At 39.2% G+C, this 8,294-nt stretch overlaps 1 long non-coding RNA gene across 1 annotated transcript; it reads left to right on the top strand.

The window, feature by feature from the left end:
- Positions 1-743: 743 nt before the first annotated feature.
- Positions 744-7,763, top strand: LOC113159423. Its single transcript, XR_003298623.1, has 3 exons — positions 744-809; positions 2,901-2,991; positions 6,290-7,763. It is a non-coding gene; the product is annotated as an uncharacterized LOC113159423 (long non-coding RNA).
- Positions 7,764-8,294: the final 531 nt, after the last annotated feature.

Below are 8,294 nucleotides of genomic sequence, written 5' to 3'. Positions count from 1 at the left end.
TTAGGGTTGTTCTGTTGCCTCTCTAACATTACAAATTTCTGTATCTTACCATTTTCCAGCAATTATAACTTTTCTCATTGGGAATTCCTTCTCACTTCAGAGCTGCCCTTTCCCCACCTCCCAGTGCAAATGTAGGATACCTGGGGAAACCACCTCTAAGTAGGTTGGTTAGAAAAGTACAAATTGTACAAACATTTCTGCACATTTTCTTTTTTTATCCGCCCTGGTAATTAATCAGCGATGCTCGTTAAAGACGAATTGGACCAAAGACCTGAATCACAGTTCAGCTAATTTGAATCCAGGTGAAATATTCAAACACTGAAACACACAATGAAGTTCATCTTATTTTCTGGTGTTCCCAGCTGTTCAGTCCCCTTGCTCCAGTCAGTGATGGAGAAAAATTCATTCTGAAGTCATATCACAGCTTTAATATGTGTCGTAGTCCTGCCCCTTATTTATTTCTTACTTATTTCTCTCTTCACTTCAGTCCAGTCCTCAAGCACCTGCCTCACACACAAACACACACCTATCTCCAGCCTGTTCTCTCTCTGGTCTCGTTTTCTGTCCGTCACTCACTCAGCCCTCCTATTTCCTTTGTCCTGTTTTCCCTCCATCTCCACCTGGCCCCACCCGAACCCGCCCACTCAATCACCTGAGCTGCTCCTGCTCACCAGGGACACTACATAAACCCCCAGTTACCACATGAGCACAGCTAGATTGTTTGTTGAGTCTTACATTTAGTATGACTCTTGAGTATTGTCTTTGTTCTGCTGCTGTGGATCTTCACCTTGGTTTGCCAGAGTCATCAGGTGAGTAAGTTGAGTGAAAGGCTGTGTTTGTATCACAGACTTTATCTTTGTCTCTTCTCCAACCTGATTTCTTTGCCTCTCTACCTACCTTGCTACTGACCACTTGCTTTACTTGCTGACTCTAGTAGTCAAACCTATACAGGAAGTCAATATTACTGAGTCACAGTTTAAGTGTCACTCACCTTCCCCACTCCTCAAGTCTTTGCCACTGTTTTACCCTGGTTAAGGCCTCAATCCTGTACTTTCCTCTGTGCCTGTTCACTTAACTACTGACTCTTCTATTAAACCTAGCTGTATTCTTACCTGCCAGTATTTTCAGTTCTGACCATTTACATTATAGATCTCTTATCTTTAGCGAACTCAGCTTTTACATAATGTCACTCTTATACTTTTCAAAATTAATTTAAGTTTGAATTTTCCTTCCTGACCACACTGGTAAGATATTCTAACAACTTCTACTGCTCATAACCCAATTACACAACAGTGTTTACATTAGACCCATTATCGTTGCTGTGTTAATGTGCTCGACCACCACTAACCTTTTCCTCACCCTCGTCATTTTTTTCTTTTCCTTGCTTGCTTTTCATTCTTGCTGTGTTACTTCTGTCTCTCCGTACAGGCAATTTTCCCCATTCACTTTACCTCCCCTCCTCATGACTCAAGTCACGAGTCATTAGAAAAGCCTGACCTTCTGGGAAAGGTCCTGGGTAAGCAGTGATAAAGTAGGGTGGGCCCATTGAAGAAAGCTATGCTGTAGCACTATAATAGGTGCAGCTATAGTCCAGGGAGCGGACTAATGGTCCTTAACCTCCATGTGCCATTAGCCTGAAATAAAGACTGGAGGGAGGAATACAGACCAGAGAGGACAAAAAGTAGTCTCCCTTTCCATTACCCTGTCACAGATGTGGATTATATGAACATTAAATTCACTTTTTGTGCTTCTGAATTGGCATTTCTTTAAACGGTCACCTGTTAAGACATGGCAATGCCTCACATTCACTGAGGAACTTTCTTGCATGATAACAGCCTGTGTTTAAGATGATGAAGTTTTAACTGACATTCCTTCAGTTGGAAATAATCCTAAATGGTGCCACCAGATGTTTATGTATGTTCAAAATTGAGTGGTAGTGTTAGAGATCATACAATATTGGTATTTCATTGTTTAAGGACATCTGAGCTGTCATATTAATTTCAGAATAAAAGTCTAACTTGCCGATCTTCTGAAATCCCAGTTGCTCTCTAGGAAAGCAGGCATAAGTCTTGGAAATGCAGTATTTGCTGCATGTTTTCAATCTGGAAACTGTTGTTGGTTTGATCAGTGAGCTATAGTTATAATTGCAGTCTTCTTTGTCTACATGCTAAACTCTACCTACATTTCTTAAATGATGCTTTTCTGTATACAGCTACTTATCAAATGCTACCATGATGAATCACCAAGTGCAGGCTTGACTACAGATGAGAATTCTCCATGATGGTCATTTATACATAATGTATGTACAGGTGCTTATGAATAAGATTATGTGCACTTACTAAAGAAGTTTAATAGCATAGTTTAAATTTCCATATAAATATTAAGAGATGTTTCAAATGGTATATTACAGCTGTGACTTAAATTGGTTAAAATCCTAAGTTAAATCAAATATACTTTATTTGCTGTGACTGTAGTTTGATTTTTGCATTAAGGTTTTTTGTATTGGTGGTTCTGTCGATCCAATTGCAAGGATGAGTTTACAGGTGTAAAAGTGAACCATGAGTCCTCCACAGGCAGCAGACCACTCTGGAGTTTGTCAGATTGCTGCAGATTAATTATGCTGCACAGTTTGCTATTGTGAATTTGAGGTTTACTCACTTGAAACAGACAATAAGACCCGCAGGAGATAAATATCAGTATGTGATTTTTATCATGTCAGTCTTAATATGAGGTGTTAATTGAGGTTGGTGCACTAACAATATTAACACCTGGTATAGCTGCAGTTTAACCAAATATATGCTGCTGTTGTCAGCTAATGTAAAACAAATGGGCTCAGAAATAACTTGTTTTAGATGGAAATGTTAAAAAAGAAACCAAACCAAACCATGTGCTCCCTACAGGAGGTGATCCAGGAGGTACTTGATTGTGGGCTTGTTGGAAGAGTCTCCTGCTCAGAAGTCTCCTCACATGATTTGTTACCATTAGCAGCAGGTATTTTCACACGCCCAGTTTCACCATCCTTTGTCATACAACTTACTGCTCTTTCACCCTAATGCTCATGAAGCGTGTGAGTAATAAACCCTTGAATGTGCTATAGTTCAATATTTTAGGCCTTACTCATTGTTCTCGACTCAGTTCTGCATAATTTCCTTTTATTTGAAATGTCTGTGCTTAAGTATGAACCCAATGTTAAATATTTTGGATTTGGCCGTTAAGCTTCGAGAAATATTATATTTCAGGTTTGTAGTTTTAAAGTTTTCAGTGAATATTAAATTTTGTACACTCATTTTAGTGAACTTTTTCCAAAATGCCAGCTATAACCCTGCTCTTGCAAACAAAGCTACATGCGTCAGCAAAAGACATCAAAGTTGTCCATTGTGCAACTTCCCCGCTTTCATCTGAGGGAAAATATGCAGATTTTTATGTCACAGTATTTTGTTGTGGGGTTTTTTTTCTGCTCTGAGTTCAGAATTCGGAGGCTGAGATAAACACATTTATCTTGATTAAGGCCACTAGTTATGAGACTATTTCAGGATATTTACTGTGGGAAGGCCTACGCTGATGGAAAGATATATGCTGATAGCTGAACTTGAATTCTTCAAATGAATCACTCCCACAAATCCCTTTCTAAACAACTGTCACAACAAAGGCGGCCTGCTTAGTACAGTATGACAAACGCTTAACTGCTGTGTTGATTAATTAAAAACTAAGTCAAACATAGCAGACCAGTTAGTATTGGTGCTATTGATCATATAAGGGTCAGCTAACATCCTCTGGGAACATAATGTGTCACTGTATCACTCATTGTTTGGAGAAAACACCTTCTGTTGCTGGCCTGCATGCTCTTATTCTGAGGTGGATTACTGAATAGCTGTCCATCATAACAGTGGTGGAGTAGACAGAGATTCTGCACAGAGCACTGGCACAGGCAGGGAGCAGATGGTGCCATTTTTTATTAATGACTAACATCAACATTATGGTGTGTGCACATCAAAACAAGACGAACTTATCACATACAGTATCACACCAGTGGGTGGACACATGCAGTGGAGCCCTTAAACATAAACTCTAATATTCTACATCATTGTATGTGTATTGTATAGAAATGAATGCATAAAAGCTTACACAAATCAGCAGGGCCACTTGTAGACTACTGAATAGAGTTCTTATTCAGTTTGTCAGAATCTCCAATCCAGGCGCTCTGTGTGTACACGGCATGTGTATGGAGAATGAAGAGGAGCGTGCAGGAGTTTATTTTTTCCCTTTTCCTCGCCACGTCTCCATCTACTGCTGCGAAACACTACGGAGTCTGATCATCCCACATTCTCTTTCAGCAGTCACTTGGCAAATCCCATCTCACATTTGGTGAAATGGAGTTCACTGGTTAGTAGTTGAGATGACTGTCTATTAATAAACACGGCCACTGGGTTTGGGCTCCATAAGGAGTTCTTACTGACAGGATTGTAAATATAAAAATCCCCAGATACGCACACTAAGTCATGACTCTGGAAACAAACCTACTGTTATGCTGGTCATCATTTGATAATAAGTCAGTTGCACATTTATAGAAGTAGACAAATTTGGTTTGCTTTCTTCTGCCACATAATTGCTTACAAATTTCATGGCACATTACCTCCTGTGTCAGTTTGTATTACTGATTTGCTTTTAGCCACTGACTATAGCAATATAGTTTTGTGGTAATAATACACGTACTATTGTCACCAATACTTAAAGTTGGTATATATTTTCATAATTGTAATGTGTTAGCTGAGACATTAAGTATTTGGAGGAGTATTGTTGTGCAGCCAAAACTGTACCTCCTACTCATAAAATCAGTGAGGATATGCCAGGCTGACATCCTTTATTGCTTTTAAGTGATTTGATTTCATGTGATGAGCAGTTCTACAGCAAACAAAAGATTTCAATATTTCATTCTGCAGTGTATTGACGACTCAGGTTCAGAGTGACCTGCTGGGTATACAGGCATAAAAGTTTAAAGCCAAAATAATCAAGTTGACTCCAGCATCCGAACTTTGGGTCATCATTTTTTAGTAAGAGAATGTACAGCTTGCAAAAACACGCTGCTTAAGTTGGAGATTCCAAAGAAATCTATTTAAATAAATTCCATAGCTTGTTAAAAATGCAACTCTCAACAATCAACAGTTTCTGAAATACGAGAATTCAGTCCTGTTAATGCAGTAAGACTGGATGTCTATCTGTTACAGTATTTGTAATAATGAAAAACTTTGTTGTTGGCCTGAAGTAAAAATGATCAAGGTTCATATTTAAAGGTGGAGATGTTTGACAGATCTCATATGGTCATCTACCTTAATTGTAATATTTCCTCACAAAAATCACTGATTCTTAAATGCATGTTTTTCTTGGGAACTAGTAACTAATGCATTTCTTCTCCTTGGCTGCAGTTTATATGGAAAATATGCTGAGACAGAGAAAACCATTAATCATTCTATGCAAAATGAGACGGTACAGACTAATAACAGTGTGTGGCCTTGGCGCTGCGTTCTACAACCCAGACTGTCAATAGTTGTTGTATAAAGACTGAGTAAGAACATATGAGGTATTAATGAAAATTACTTATCAAAGACGGGAGGTAGGTTAATTAGAGCACACATCAAAGACTCTGGATTCTCAGGAGGGAAGCTTCATATTATCACATTTGACACATGGTGGTTCAAGATCAACCCCATCTCAGACGCTCTTCGGGTGCACTCCCCTCCCCCACAGCACCACCCTCCCAACTGCACATCAGCATCCTGCAGAGCAAACTGTTTTCATAGCAATGGCTACAGCTGGATAGTGTAATGATGAGGTTGCAGGAGACTGGGGTTCAAATCTACATCCAGTAGGGGTCCTTGGGCAAGACCTCCTTATGCTTACCCTGCCTGCTATTGTACCTTGTATGTCATTTGTAAGTCTGCCAAATGATTAAATGTAAATTAATGTTCATCACAGTGGGGAAACCAGTGCATCAAACTGTGCTCATTCGGATTTGATGGAATTCCAAACTGTCACCAGCTGCTTTGCACTGACATTACAGGCAGACGGACACGACTTTTTCTCACACATTGCACAGTGCTTTTCTGAACAACATACTGTAGATGCTTTCTGCACCAGTAATCGATCTAATGAAAACAACATACCTCTTCTACTCTCACAGTTGCCATAAGCCTATGTAAAAACAGCAGCAAAAATGTAATTGGTGTTAGGCTTCACTAAACATCGTCTCTGCAGTAATTCACTCCTTTTCTTTTATTTTATTTTCTCCCAGAAAATCAAAACTGAGAGGAAGGCACTTTCCCAAAGATCCAGAAATGCATGCAGATGAGTACATCGGAAACACACAAAGCTTCTTGGACTCCTGCATTCAGTGAACTTGGTTTCAGCTTAGTATGAATATACAACACATTCAGACCTGGTGTTCTGAAAAGCAGTGTAAAATATATGCACCCCCTGTGCTATGGTCATTTATTATATTGTAGGTCTCTCAGTGCATATGAACAGTTTCATTAATGCATCTAATATTCAGCTGGCAGTCATCAATATAAAAAGCTAGAATTAATCTCACTGTGTCTCTCACATTGACAGATTGCCTTGTCTTCTATACACTAAGTGAATTAATTGCATAGGCTCATGTCGGGTTAAGCACCTGAGAGGAGAAAAGGCATTAGGAGAACTTATAAAGATGCGTTGTAGAGTCCATTAGAGAGAAATTAGTTACCATGATTTGAAATTCTATGTTTAATATGCATGCTGATGAACATAGGTATATTAAAGAATATGAGATTCTGTTTTAGGTCCTTTGGATTGCGCTGCATGAATATCAACTAATGACGATCAAACGTTGAGTTGGCAGGACCAAGCTGGGATAGGTTTTTGGCATATGCCTACACGCATCCCCACACTCTTTGAAATTCATGACGGTGTTAAGACCCCTGGATTTAATTAAACCAATTCAGGCGAGGTGGCAAGCTGGATTGGTTAATGCAACACTGTGGAACAAGGAGAGGTAAACTGGGAGGTCATAGCAGCAGGGAAACCTGTGCTGCTGAAGCACTGATAAAAGCGTAGTTGATGAAGTTGTTGCACGACCACAAGATGAGAGCAAACGGCGCTGAGTGTTGCCACTGAGGGGAAATGACTAAGGAACAGTCTTTGCATAAGAAAGTAACTTCGTAATTCTTTTTCCAAATACATACAGCGCAGGATTCAACAGAAGTCTGGTCAAGAATGCTAAAATGTGAAGTAATTACAAATCTGCTTCAGTTGATAGTGTTTCACTTGTGGCTCCAAGTCTGCAAAAAATCCATTCAGTGGATTTGGAAACACAAATATTGAACTATGAGTTGATCATCCTACTATTTATAAGAAAATATTTCCCATAATTATGAATATATTAATTAAAATATAACTTCTGGCAGACTAATACTAGCATGAGTTTGACATTAAAGACCTTTTGAGAGACTGAAAAGCTTTACCAGCTAATACTGATATTATACTAAGCTGTAATGGTTTAATTAATCAGGCGTGTTCAGTCATTTAGAAGCTGGAAGATATCGGCTCACACTGTCTGACCCAGCTCCACCTTTACGTGAGAGGGTGTCTTCCAGCTCCTGACTGACTGAACATACAGTCTGACTGTTACTGCAGTGTTGTTTTGTATACGTTACAGTACGTGTTCACTATTTTATTTCCGGATTTCTGATAACAGCCTGTAATTCTGTGGCATCACTCATTAAAATCCATCTTGCCATCTCTGTGTTTACTGCCTTTGCCTGTAACAGTTCAAGGTACTACAAGTACTCCACAGTGGTGCGCTGATGCAGTTTACAGTAATTGCCATTGACATGATCTGACACAAAGTATAGCTCCAAACCATTTCAGCATGTTTCAGTGGAGTATCCTTTGGTCTTTTCTGCTCTGCATTCCTCACTTCCTAAAGAAACCTGCCAAGTTTGTCTGATAACAGAAGGTAATGGCACAGAGGAAAGTGGGTGATTAGAAAACGCACAGAGAATGGACAGAGTGTTTTGTGGTTAGAATTAATGTCTTTAAAACCTGTAACTGTCCCCATATGCAAGCAATATTACACAGCATTGTCCCCAAAGCACATAAGTCTAGTAAGTAAGCATGTGGAATATCCTAATTATAGCTATATGGTGATGAATTAACATGTTCAAACTGGCGTGGATAGCTGGATGCAAAATCCTCAGAGATAGAAATCAATAATGAAATGTAGGACAGCACTCCTATAAGACAGTTTACCCATGTTTTGC

This window comes from Anabas testudineus, chromosome 12 (genome assembly GCF_900324465.2).
Source record: "Anabas testudineus chromosome 12, fAnaTes1.2, whole genome shotgun sequence".
NCBI lineage: Eukaryota > Metazoa > Chordata > Actinopteri > Anabantiformes > Anabantidae > Anabas > Anabas testudineus.
The sequence above is the reverse complement of the archived record's forward strand: the minus strand, read 5'-3'. Positions and strand labels throughout refer to the sequence as shown.